A 13813-nucleotide genomic window follows, 5' to 3' on the forward strand; every position below is an offset into this window, starting at 1 on the left:
GCCTCAATATCTGATCTTTCCTCCATTGTGCATTGCAGTATTTGAGACTCACATAACCAAAAGCAGAATTAGGTAATTTCTTATGAGTATTTGCCATGTTATGAAAAAAGCAGTGCTGCCGATCCTGGTAGGACATTAACAAACAGATCTGCAGGTAGCAGTGCCTGAAAATAATGATGATGGCTTCATTCCCATGGCATGGGGCAAGCAACAGAGCTTCTTCAAACCAGCAGCTCATTTTGCCTGCATGAGTGTTGAACTGTCCAGCTGTAGGAATCTCGGGCTCCCAGAGGGAGCGAGTGCTTGCCAGGAGGGTGGAAGATCAGGCAGGGCTTATCCCAAGTGGGTACCACAGTGCCAGGGAAAGGCTGCTTGGGAAAATTTGGCCCTGTGTCAGTTTTGTGAAGAGCAGAAGCCAGAAAGGGAAAGAAAAAGGAGAGTATGAGCTGATTTTCACTCCCAAGAGGGGTGCAGGGGAGGTTGGTGGCAGGGACTAATACGGGACCACCTGTGGCCACTACTCTGCCGTGGGACAGCCTGGGATGTCCTGGGGACTGTTCCTGTCATCAGCCTTAGGAGGGTCAGGGTGCTGTGGTGCAAAGGGGTACATGGCTGTCCTGATTCTCCCCATCATGACAAGCTTGTTTCAGCCTTTATGTGAATTTTGTTATAGTTTCTTTACATTTTTTTTTCCTTTTTAATAAGTGCTCTTAGAACCTTTTCCTCCTTTTTTATGCCTTTGGGATATTCTGCCACAGTCACTGTGGTTCTTTGTGAGGAGGATGGAGACCTGTTGAGCTCACCAATGCTACAAAGGGGTTGCTATCAAGTACCACAGTCTACTTGGTCACTGCAGGGCTATGTGTTGTGCTTCCTTCATAGTCCTGGCCCCTGCTGATCTGGGAATTAGCTCTGGTTACCCATGGCACAGCACTGTGTTAGGTTGCCAGCCTGGCATTAAATTTATTTTTCTAAATGATGGCATGCAGTATTAATGTTCTTTCATTTCAGTCTCATAAGCTGGCCTCCATAGATTTTGCAAGCGTTGTTACCATCAATCTCATCATTGGAATACCAGTGGTAGATACAGATAGATGTAGATGGGTCTCTTTAATCAAAACTTTAGAGAAACCTGGGTAAATATGGAAATTCAGGTAGAATAACTCCTTACTAAGTACATATGGAATAAATTATCAGCAAGGGAAGGATAAATGAGTTCAAGGGAAGCCTAGGTTTGTTTCTTGAGAAAGAGCATGTGAGAGCTTGGGTGAAGAAAGCAAGGAGGTGTAAAGTCAGGTTTCTATTAACAAATGCTGACATGGTGGGCTGGATGTTCGTCTCCTAACGTTTCTTTTGATAGCTCTGTATGGATGAGCTACATTTAATTTTCATGTGGGTTTCCTAAAAATTATTCCCTAGATCTGTTTCTTCAGGGGCCCACTGAAATCTTAAAACAGGATAGTGCAGCATTTTTGTTTTGGAAACAGTTTTACTCAAGGGAATGATGTGACAGTGAAGTGTTGAGCAAGTGAATTAGGGAGAAACCTTTTCTTCTCTGGCATTAGTTTGAAATTGACAGGAGAAGTAGAAACTGCCTTCTACTCTAGTGGCCAAGGATTTTTGACAGGTGTGTGCCCTAGTTCAATCATATCAAAATATGATATGATATAATATTTTGAAAAAAAACCCCACTCACATATACATGCTCTTTTTGTTTTTATTTTTTAAATACTTTTATTTCTCCAAGGTTTGCATGAACACTGTTACGAGTTCCTTCCAGTCTACACCGGGACTTCTGAGGTTATTGAATGTTGAGGGTTGACTCAATGTTGGAAAGCAGCACCAGTTTTGAAAATTGCTGCTTCAAGTAATTTTTAACTTCATTTCATTGGAATACATCCTGCATTTCCAGGAAAATTATGAATCTCTCTTCTCACAGAAAAGTGCATAAAGTTTAGCAAAATTTTAATTTATTTTGATGTGATTTCTAGGATTCAATTTTGCTTTTGTTATTTCTGTCTGGGTATGACTGAATCAGTGGATAAAACTTCCTTTCCTTACGTGGTGAAGTGCATGTGTTTCTTAATTTCACTGTAAGTACAATGTGCAACTCAACTGTTTCCTGATCAAACTTTTTCTCCTTCCATCATTTCCCGTACAAAATTGAATCCAACTTTTTGAGTTAAAAAAATGCAATTATAGGCAACCCAAAACTGAATCATGCAATAAAATTACTATTTATTACCTTTTTAAAGTAACTGCTCTTCATTGATTCATTGAGATTTTGCCATAGGAGTATCATTCCTCCTAGGGCTAATAAAATAACTAGTAGAAGTTAACCCAGTATCATTATTAGTACCGTTATACAGACTGAACAACCTCCACTGCTCTAACTACTCCCCCCTTTGGATTTTACCATAAAATGCCTCTTAAAATAGCTTGGCTATTTTGAAATATTCTTTACTGTTTTAAAGATCAAACGTTCAAGCATCTTTCCTTTTTTTTTCGCTTGAGCACACAAAGCTATATGCCTGTGCCTGCATAAATGGACATGCTATGAGATAAATGAGCAATAGGAAACCCAAAACAACTTCTGGATTAGAATTTCAGTCTTTTGTTTGTTTGGTAGTATCTTTGGCATGCTAGGGGCTTTCCAAATATAGGAGTACAGTTTCTGGCCAGAACTAGCTGCCATTTTCTTATTGCAGTTGAAAAATACCAGTTCATTAGTTTGCATCAACATGCTGCATCTTTGAAGGATTTCTCAGGTCCACAATTGAATTTCTGCTCAAAATGAAAGAGTTGCATCTCTGCACTTCATTATGAACTGGTGATTATGGAATGCACCTGGGTCACTGGAGAGCTGGATTCAGATCGTTCCTCTCTATCTGATTTAAGTCAGCTTTTTCAAATCAAGTTTCTCACATCCCAGGTGAGTGCTTTAAAAACACACTTTGACTCTTCTTTTTAAGTTCCTGCTTCAGGCTATTCCAATTTGAATAATCATTTAATTATTCAGTGGGTCAGAAGAGAACTGACTCTTGGCTTGGGCACTCCAGTGTGATGTGAGAGACTGAACCCCACTGGTTTCTGTTGCAGAGTCTTGCAGCCTGCACTCCTGAGTGTGACATGGTGAGAGCAGTCTCATATTCTTACTGTTGTCTTGCTGGCTTTTCCTTTTGAAAAATTGCAAAAGCTATCAGGTTAGTCCCAGAGGAGAACAAAAGGAAATTCTGAAATCTTCAAAGTATTCATGATACTGAAAAATTCTTTCTTGCATAGTTCACAATTCAGCTATTATAAAAGTAGTTGGGGATGGAGTGCATCTTTATAATCCAAAAATTTTCATCTTAAAATGGAGTTTTGTTGCCATTATTTTTGTTGGGTGGATTGTGTGTTTGAACTCAATATTCTTACATACCCCTGAGCACTGAGAGAGTGGCTCTAGGAGGTGTGAAGGGTGAAACCATTTCTCCTAGTGCTGCCTTGGACCTTGTGCAGCACAGAGCTCGCTGTGGATGGCTCTCCAGGAGTACTGGGAGGAGGAAAGAAATGCTGTGTAAATGCCAACAAATGCCTGAGAGATGCAAGGGATACTGCACTTGTTCCTTCTCTCAGGGAGAACCTCCTCTGAGGTGAAGAAGATCTATGAAACTGGCAGATTTCTCTGTCAGGATCTCTTAAAAAGCAGAGAAAAAATGTCTTAATCTGTAGAAGGGGAATCCACAAAGGGAGGAAATCCTTCTTTTCTTAGAGATAGAAATACTCATTTTGATAGCTTCTGTTTCCTCTGTCTTTCATTCTTAACTTGTCTGGCAGCACAACTCTGGCAGAATCCATGCTGTATTGGTTGGTTCCCCTCCTGGCTGCTCTGCAACAGTGATGGATGGGAGCCAAGGGAATAAATATAGCTCTGAGTTCCAGTAGTAACCCCCTGCCACACTTCTACACAGAAACTGAGAGGTCATGGGGGGAGAGGGAATGGCTCAGGTCTGTCTTCAGCAGAGAGGGTGTTTCTGTGCTCCCTGAGGAAGGGGAAAGGTGCTGCAGAAACCCACTCCTGCCTTTGTTTCCATGCAGAACTGAAGGGATCTGTAGATCTATTTTAAAAGCATTACCATTGGCTGTGCAGTTTCCATGTGAGTTTATTAAATGTGGACATTTTTTATATGTAAAAATAACTTCACCATTTTGTTATTTCCTTTTACGTATTTCACTTCGGTTGGAAAAATGAAATCAATCTAGTCAGCTTTTCATCAGTTTCTCTTTGGCTGTCATGCAGTTGCACAATGCTGCAGTGCTTGGCTAGCAAAAATGTTTACAACGAAAAATTGTTTTCAATGGGATTAAAAAAAGAACCATGGAAACATTTTTATTGGTCTTCAATTTTTGTGTGATTTTGATTTTTACAAGACCTAAACTACATCAGTGGTGTGGCTCTAATTTGATTTTAAGATTATACTCTCTATTTTTATATATACTTGCGAGGTACAGATAAGATACTGCTACTATCCTCTGTCACAAAGTTTAAAAAATTCTAGCTTGACTGTTTCTTTGCAGCTGGTTCAAAGTCCTTGGAAATCATGAGCACCTTGCAGTTGGCTCAAGAGTTTGGGGTCATATCTTCCACCTGTGTCTAAATACCTGTTCTAAGTTGGTTTAAGCAGTCTTCATCATTTAGAACTGCTCTGAGTTGATTTCTAATCTGTTAATGCTGTGAGATTGCTACAGATGAGGTGAATCTAGGGATATGTCTGCAAACCTTAAATACCTTTATTGCAGCTGGCACCTATAGAAATCTCACATATGGAGAATATATGAAGTCAGATCCTTGGAAGGTTAACTGTAATAAAATCCTAAGAGTAAAATATTGGCTGACAGTTACCCTTTGCATCAAAACTCTTAAATTCTTTTTAAAAAAGGTGCTTGTGATGAATGTTGAGTTAGTTTGAATTTAATTTATTTTGCTTTAGAGTTTAAGTAGCAAAAGGCCCTTCTAGGGATGGCCTGAATTTGTGGCCATTGATGACTGCTTTATGAGTATGTGGACTGGGGCAGTCTGGGGAGGCACTGCACCTCTCCAGGGGCTGCTCCACTAAAAACAGAGAGGAATTGCCCAGGCACCCTGAGCTGTTTCTTACACTGCCTTTCTACCTTCATCCAGGGCCCCTCAGCAGCACCATGAACCTACCACATGAGTGAGGCCCCTTGGGTACCCTTTGGAAAGGGAAAGCTTTTCCCTTAGAGAAACGTGAATTTCATAGGGCCCAAGCTTGCAAATAAAAACTCTTCCAGCGTTTTTATGATCAACATTCACCACTGAGTTCACTAATTGAAGACCTTAATGAATGTTGTAATGATCAGGTCTGTTATTGTCACTGATGCAGTATCTTGTTTTCAGGTGTGAGCTGGCTGAGTCAAATTTAGTTTTCTCTCTTCTAAGTAAAATCATTGTCACGCAAGCAAAAAAAAAAAAAAAAAAAAAAATCACCACAATCCCCCCTGCTCTAAAAATATAATATATCACAGCCTCTTTCAAACACCAACTGTTGATTGGCTACTACCCATGTCATGATACTAAATCATTGACTTCAGACTATTAACCTTTTGCTTACTGAATACAACTTCTGCAGTGAACTCACATCCACCATCTACTTAGACAGAACTTGCATTTGATGAGATAACTGTTGTGGAAAGAAACAAATTATCATGCAGACTTTTTCTGTGATTTTGGGAAAGGTATTGAAATTTACATTTTACAAATAAAACCAGCTGGATTTGAAAATGGTTTACACATGTATGATCTGTAATGTAACACAACTTTCATTCTCCTGCTCTGTAGCTGGTATAAAGATCTAAGAGTAGATTTGATGCCTCTGTAAAAATAGTCTGGCTGGTCCATGTTCTTCAACTGCATGACACTTACACTTATTCATGTACCTTTTTTAGAAGAAAACATCTCTTTTCAGAATATGTTGATGCTTTTAACCATATGAGGACTATTTTTGGGTGTGTTTTGCTATGATGAGGTTTTCTGTTGGGAGATTGGGTTTTTGAAGATGTGCTTCATGTATTAAGCCAAACAAAATGCTACCTATTAGATTGTAAAAATCTTCTCTTTTTATGTTTCTTCTTTATTAATATAGATTTACAAATAGGTCTTCAGAAAATTTTTATTGTTGCTTGTTGTTGTGACACATCATATATCTTTTGCTAATTGTCCATTCTTTTCTTGGCTTTAATTATATTGTGGAGCACATGTTTTGTCATTTAAAAAATAACATGGCACAATTTCATCATTTCTGATTTAATAATGAAAATACCATTGAAGACCCCATCACTTTTTTCTTCCTTTAAGATGCCAATAATCTCTGCACCTTTCTCTCTGGGGCTGGTGGTGGAGCTGAGCACGACAGAGCGAACCAAAGATAAGTGAGGGAGGAGCACTGGCTTGCAGCTTGCTTCCAGCTCTGTGTGCAGGCAGCAGGGCAGGGTCTCTGGGTCAGCCACAATGCTGGGGAAGCATGACAGGAGAAGCAGGGCTGGCAGGTAGAGGGAGAAGTGTTGCACGTGTCTTTTCATACTGGATTTGAAGTCAACTTTTCCTCTGGGTGATTTCTTCTAATTTGAAATTGGAAATTAGTTGAACAAAAAAAAAAGAGAGGGGCAGGGAAGTGTCTTGAACACTTTCTATGCTCTGTTCAGATGTGTGTGTGGTTTTTTTTCACAGAATTATCCAGAAAGCATCTGTGAAAAATGGAAGTTCTCTGGTTAAACTGAAACCAGTTCTGCCAGGCTTGGAAGCCATTTGTACCTTGTTCTGGGTCCAAGGTGCTTCCCATGTGCACCTGCTGAGTGTAGAATCTAGTTCTGTCCAGTTACTTCCATTTAGGATTCGTGCTCCCTTAAGATCAGTATTTAGCACTAGGACAGCTTTTATATGTTGAACAAGGATCATTTATTCCTATAGAAATAAAAGGGTTTAACAGCAATGTGTAATCAATATGCAAAAGCCTACTAAGATAATTTGTATTCAAATGTGAACAACATTAATTCTAAACAATCTTAAGCCCTTATTTTGTCCAATGATTGCTGGACATCTAAGTCAAGAAGGCTCTTCTAACTTATTAGTTTATTATCAACAATATTGCCAACACTTAAACTCTTCAATTAGGTAACCCGGTTACCTATTATTCTACTAAGGCTTGCTGCACACTGAATAAAGTCCATACTGAAACACTTCTTGCCTTAGCACAGGTGCCCCATCCTTCTAGAGCAGGTGTATGTGGAGTTTGCAAAGTGTACAAGGAGAATGTAAATAACAATTACTGAATAATAGTTCAGTATTTTATAAGATGCTTGCATGCCTGTCTTACAACTGCATGATATGAAGACACCTGTAAAAGGTATAAATGCACTTGTCTTTGAGAAAGTGGTATGACAAGAGTGAGAATACTTTAGAATGGTCACATCTTTTTATTATGTTCAGTAGTTTTTTTTCCCCCTTGGTTTACATGCTTAATTTTTCTCAAGAAGGCTATATGCTAACAAAATTTTCTGTAGCCTATAGGAATTCTTCAGTCTGTGGGGAGGATTGTATGTGCCTTCAGCTGTGATTAATTGGTGGATATAATTTGTTTCATGAGCTCTCTTTCAGATTTTATAAACAAGATGTTCACATACATGTAAGGAGTGTCAGTTAAAGCTGTTCAGTGCCACACCTTACTGGTACAGTGCTGTGAGTCCTCCTGTACCGCCTCAGCTGATCTCATACAGAGCATTTCTGGAATAGCATTTGATCCTGAGTTAGTGTGGAAGCAGTGGTATTGCAACGTGATTTAGTTGTTTGGCTAATGCTGGGTCTCAGGTGCTAAGGCATTTCTGTGCTGAATTGGGTCTTCTGCAGTTAGAAAAACTCAAAGTAGTGAAAAATCCTGGACCCAGTTCAGTTAGGTTATGAGTTAGGTGTTACAGTGTTTTGAAAACCTGCAATAAGACATATTACCTTCTTGTTTCTTAAAACTTTTTTTATCTCTGTGGTTCCTATCAATAATCTGTGATTTCAGAAATCATGTGTGGTCTCATAATTGTTTTTTAAATTGGCTGGAATTCCTTTAAAAATGTGGTTCAAAGGAAGAGTTGCTTTTCATACTTTAGAATAGCTGCGGTCTTGAATTACATTTAGAAAAAGATGTATTAAATATAAACAAATACAGTGTTCATGTAAATGTTAATTAAGCTCACATCACAGAACTATGCTTTTTTGTGAAGAGCAGGAAAATTCTTCTAATTTTCTTGTTCTTTCCACCAAGGCTTGTCTGGCATCATTCCAGCACCACCTTCCCACAGCAGGATGACTTCAGACACCCCAGGGGATGGGGCTGTTCCCTTGCCATGAGCATTCCTGGCTCTGAAGCTCCTGGGTCTCTGGAGCAGGTCTTGCCAGGGTGGCCTGGCTGAGCCCTTGCCAGCTGCAGATGAGGAAGTGTGGAAGGCAGGGGACTCAGAAGGAGTTTTATACCACCACACCCAGGCGATGGAGACAGGAAATACATGTGGAGAGTGGCCAGGACAGGCAGGAGCTGGAGTGCACTGCTCATTCCTGTGTCACAGGTGGAGCATCAGGGATGTAGGGGCTGCAGACCACGGGAGCTCCAGCTTGGAGGCCCAACTGAGAAAGAGGAAGATGAAGAAAGAATGAGGGAAATTTTTTATTCTGTCTCAGGATGATGCTGTCCTCTATACATTCGGATCAGAGCAGCCCACAGCCATATAAAATAGCTCTCACACTCTCACAGGTTGTTCTGTTGAACTAATATTTGCTATTTTAATTTTCTTTGCAGACCTTGATATCAAAGTCACTGCTCTTTCCCTTCTCATTGGAATTCCTGGTAAAATAAGAGATCTGTTCCAAATATTGAAGAATTAAACCTAACAGAATGAAAAATTAACATGCTAAATATCATAACTAATGATATAAACAAGGTGCTATGTCATTTTGCTTGCCAAAGCCTGAGCCCTCTTTTGTCCAAAACCAGATTATGTTCTTCATCTCTCTAATGGAACTATTAGAAAATTCATATTGGAAGCCAGGACCTTATTTGTGATGCTGCTTCTCCTTTGGGGCTGATATTGAAGCACAGGCACAGTATAAAACTTCAGAAAGAAGGCAAATATGAGATAGTTTTAGCCCAGGATTAGCAGCTAGGACTCTTGAGTGTCATCTGAACATTGATTATTTGTCAGATAATGCAATTACATTTAATGGAGGGCACTGCTCAGGAGTTACAGGGTTTAACTAGCACGTTTGGGTTTTATGCACTGTACCATGTTCGCAGTCACAGCGGAAACATGAGTGACATTTGACACTCGCTCGTGGTGGAACTTCTCCAACGTCACTGAAAACACTGAAAAAACCCACAGAATGCTGTCCTGCTCTCCTTGCTACCAAGTCTTGTTTACGCTGTCCCTGAGGGGCGGAGGCTGCCCGAGAGAGCGGTGTTGGAGGATGCTGTCACACGTTGTGTGCCTGTCAGGGAGCTGACACACTCGCTGCTGGCTGTGACATGTCACTTACATGGAACCATGCAGCGCTGCTGCAGCTTGGGGCACAGCACAGGTTAGGCAGCAAGTGCAGTCTGTTTTCCTCTGTGTGACAGACCCACCAAGAGGCACGAGAGTCTGAGCGAGGCCCCACATTTCAGGGTTTCTGCACTCCTGTTAAAAGAGGAAGAAAAGAATGATGTGCCTAAGATGGTTTGAAATAAAACAGAGAAGAATCCTGTCCCTGTCCTCACATGAACCCTGGTAATAACAGGGAGGACGCCACCATCTCCTTATTGCAGTGCATAAGGAATGATTAAGTAAAACCCTTGCTTCTGTTTTCCTTATTGGCCTTATAGTCCAAGAATAAATCTTGGCTCTGTTGAATAATGGGGTCTTTTACCACTGAGTTCACTGGAACCAAGATTTTCTCTTAGAAATAATTGTCAGCTTTACTCCTCCCATGGACAGGGCGCCGATTTGTGTTCCTGAGTCATTACAGTAATCCTGAGAAAACTCTCCCTAGGTAGGTTGACATGTGGTTTTCTTCAGTGGCAACACCTGTGGTCTTCTCTGACCCAGAAAAATACCTCTGAATTTGAGGTGATCAGGCAAGCCCTAGGACATCCTCTAATGCTCTTCTAGGCAGACCTGCTGTCAGTTCTGGCTTGGCCATACCTGGATTTCAGTAGAGTCCCTCAGGTTGTCACCTGCAGACAGAAGAGCTCCTGACTCTTGACAGCAGCAGTCAGAGAAGCCCTGCTGACCAAAGGCTCTGTACCACAGTGGAAATGCTCCATCACACAAAAATGAGAACATGATTAAGGATCTGAACTTGGTTTATTCGTGGCAAGCCAGTATTTAGCTCAAGCCTTTGAGTACCAAAGGGATGGTCTTGCCTTCAGTGACACTGAACTCTCCAAAAACTGCATTTGCACGTTCCATGCTGGAAGGGGCTTCTGAAACTGTGACTCAGTTTCCATGGCCAAGAGTTAAGGTGTTCCGAGAATAGCTGCCTTAGATGGGGAATTTACACCTTTTATCTGAACTTCTCCTTTTATTTAAACAAATACATCCAAACCCTGAGGAGTTCAGGTAAGGCTGAGCTTCCAAAACTGTCCTAAGAATTTCAGCTGGAATTGCACAGAGGGCTCCAGCTGGTAACTGTGTATTGAATCTGAGCAATCCTAGTTTGACTGTTAATGATTGTACAAAGAGAAGTAACAGATTTCAGTAGAAACCAAAAGGGAGAGATGAAAGTCCTAACACAGCTCCTCTCCTGCATGCCTCAGAAATCCCAGACTCTGTCTTGTCCCATCTGTACAACTGAGATTTTTTCTCTTTTAATGGGAAATTAAACAGCACAATCAACCTAAAGAACTGAAGTCTACAAAGTGTAGATGGGTATTTGTGTGTTTAAGTTCTGGGAGAATGTTGGTAATTATGTGCATAGTTTTGAAATCCTGAGGATGTCCAGCAGTGGCAAAGCGTGTGGATGAGCACTGCTGTGGTGCATGCAGATAATTCATATTTTCATAGGACTTGATAGTCAGCATGGGAGTAATCTCAGACTTGGCTAATGAAAGTGGCTGCACCTGGTTGAGATCCTGCTGGAAGCTTTTCTCTGTCAAAGATATTTATGTGTGGGTGCTTCCCACTTTATCAACCTCGTCCCTTCCTTGTGCCCTTAGGCTCAGTCACGTTAAGGAACTGAAACTCTTGAGATCGTCGTTGTTTTGGCAAAAGCTGGCTCTGCATAAATGTGAATATCTCTGAAGGCTGCCCTTGCATGCAAAGTTATTTGGTTATTTGGAAACGTTTTTTAATCTGGTAGCTGAATCATTGCCTTCGTCAGCTGTGGCTTCAGTTCTGTGTAGGTTTTATCAATAAGAGCATGGCTTTACATTTCCCTTCTCAGCTCTGCCTACCTTCAGCTGGTGGCTTCCATATTGACAGATAAGTTGGATGTTGATTCCATGACAGTTGCCCCTTGGTGGAAAGATTCTAAAATCAGTGTGACCTGTAGGAACACCAGGCACCCTGTGCAAATGAAAATGTGCCATCCTCAGCTGTCAGTGCAGTTTGCAGAGAAATGAGCACATGACAGCAATTTGAATGTTGAACCTTCTTTAATTCAACACATCATTTGGTTTCAAAATAGTTAAGTAAATTGTATTTAAATAATTGTAAACATTCCAAATAGTCATCCAAAACAAATTGTACTTTGCATAATCGTAACTTAGGAACAAAATATTGCAATATAAATCAAGAGAGAGTGAAAAAAAATTAGTAAACAAAGAAAGTATGTTTAAATTTGTTCACGTACTTATCCTTTGTAGATATTTTACTTTTTTTTTTGGTGGTTATTTAAGGTACTGTGTAAAATTTCAGACTAGTGTGGGTTAAAAATACTTAATATCTTTTTATTGCTCTATTCCTTTGAATATTTATTTTCTGAAACTTGAAAGCTGTGTGCGGTATGACTTTTGCAGTGCAAGAGGCTTTTCATTCCATAAAGTGCCTAGAAATTCGTTATGTGATCAGTTATATAAATAGGCTTATTGTTTAGAATGTGTCTAAAATGAAGCCTGTCCTTTAGCCATTTTTTTTTCCTCTTATTAAATTTTTAAAGACACATATTTCAAACCCAAACAAACCAATTCCAAAGGGTTTAATTTTCTTCTGTTTCTCCCAAATTGTACAGTATGTTCTAACAATTTAGGCTCCAGTTTGGCTAGTGGGGAGTCTTTCATTAGAAAGCACGCTGTAGGAAAACATGTATTTTTTGTTAAGAAGTAGTGAATGATATAAGAATTGTAAAGGACATCTACAGCATAATGACAGTTATATGTTTTTTTCAAAGGAAAATGCAAACAATAGGTAGAAGAAAGTAAAATCAATAAAAGGACATTGTATGAATATATCTGGTCCATTAGTTACAGTGAAATCTATTCTGTTCAATCTGAAATCACATTCAGCTTATGAGGTGGATAAATAAAAATGTTAGGTCCCAGTTATGTAGTCCTTTCTCCTTTTGAGCTTAATGGCAACTTTGGATGAAATGGGACATCAGGATTAAAGCCTAAATTAATCATTGTGCAGCACGATTTTCATCACCCTCACTTCCAGACAGGTTATTTCCACCATGTAAAATCATTGAGGACTGTTTTCACTGTATGCTTAGCTGCAGTTCCTGTGTTACAGAGTGAAAAAAAAAGTCAGGACTACAGCATTCTTCAGCTACATGCACCTGTTCAGTTTTATACCTGAAGGAGGCTGCTGGAAGTTTGCTTATTTAACTTCAGTCCTTCCTTCCTCCTGTTAAAACCATTGTGGTGCTTGGATGGAAAGGTGCCATGAGAGGTTGCAGGTCTGCTGTTCCCCCAAACCTTAAAATCTACTAGGGACAACTGATTTCCTCACTAGGATTTCTGATCCCTGTGTGCCAATTGTTGGCTGATTAAGGTCAATGATAGCACTTATTCAGTACTTTTATCGACTTGGATCATGTGATAGAAGCGATTGATTTAAGCACAGGATTGCTAATTTTCTATTGTAGCCATTTCTTCTACAGAGCCAGGTTTTACATTATCAGGAGTTATTTATTCTGTATTTAAAAGCAATCCATTTTTTCCCTTACAGGTAGGAGTGCCATTGCATACATTCAGAATTACATATTTCACTTGTGGGAGATGTTTTTGCCAATGTCGGATGTACCCTTTGTTTCCAGAGATCTTTGGATAGGCTGGGATTTCAAATAGCAGATAATAACATGCAGTGTGTATTATTGATGTTGTCTTAATTGTCTTATTGACAACTCACTTGCACTTGAAGAGGCATGCTAATATCAGACATTTTATGAGATTGCATATATTTTCATGACTGGAAGCCATAGCCACAAAATGATTTTAAAAGCATGCAAGTATTACTCATTAAAACAAGTAGAATTTTTAAAATGCATTTTTGGGTCCACATTCGGCATCATCACTGTTTGGTTTTGTTAATCCAGTCTCTCTCTTTCCTTTACTAGTCCCTAATTAAGATACTCATCGATATTTAGTGTGGAATTGGCTCCAAAGCAAAGTGCCATGCACCACTACCATTACCTGAAAAAAAGAGCTTATAGGAATAGCAAATTATATGCCTGCAAGATACAAGAAGATGGTCATATAAAGGGAAAACACAAGCTATTTGCTTCTCCAGTGGCAAGGAGGGGATGTTGAAGACAGCATACATTGCACGAAGCTTAAAATTACAAAAATCTAGTTAT

This window comes from Pyrgilauda ruficollis, unplaced genomic scaffold, assembly GCF_017590135.1.
Source record: "Pyrgilauda ruficollis isolate IOZ18807 unplaced genomic scaffold, ASM1759013v1 scaffold13, whole genome shotgun sequence".
Classification (NCBI taxonomy): Eukaryota; Metazoa; Chordata; class Aves; order Passeriformes; family Passeridae; genus Pyrgilauda; species Pyrgilauda ruficollis.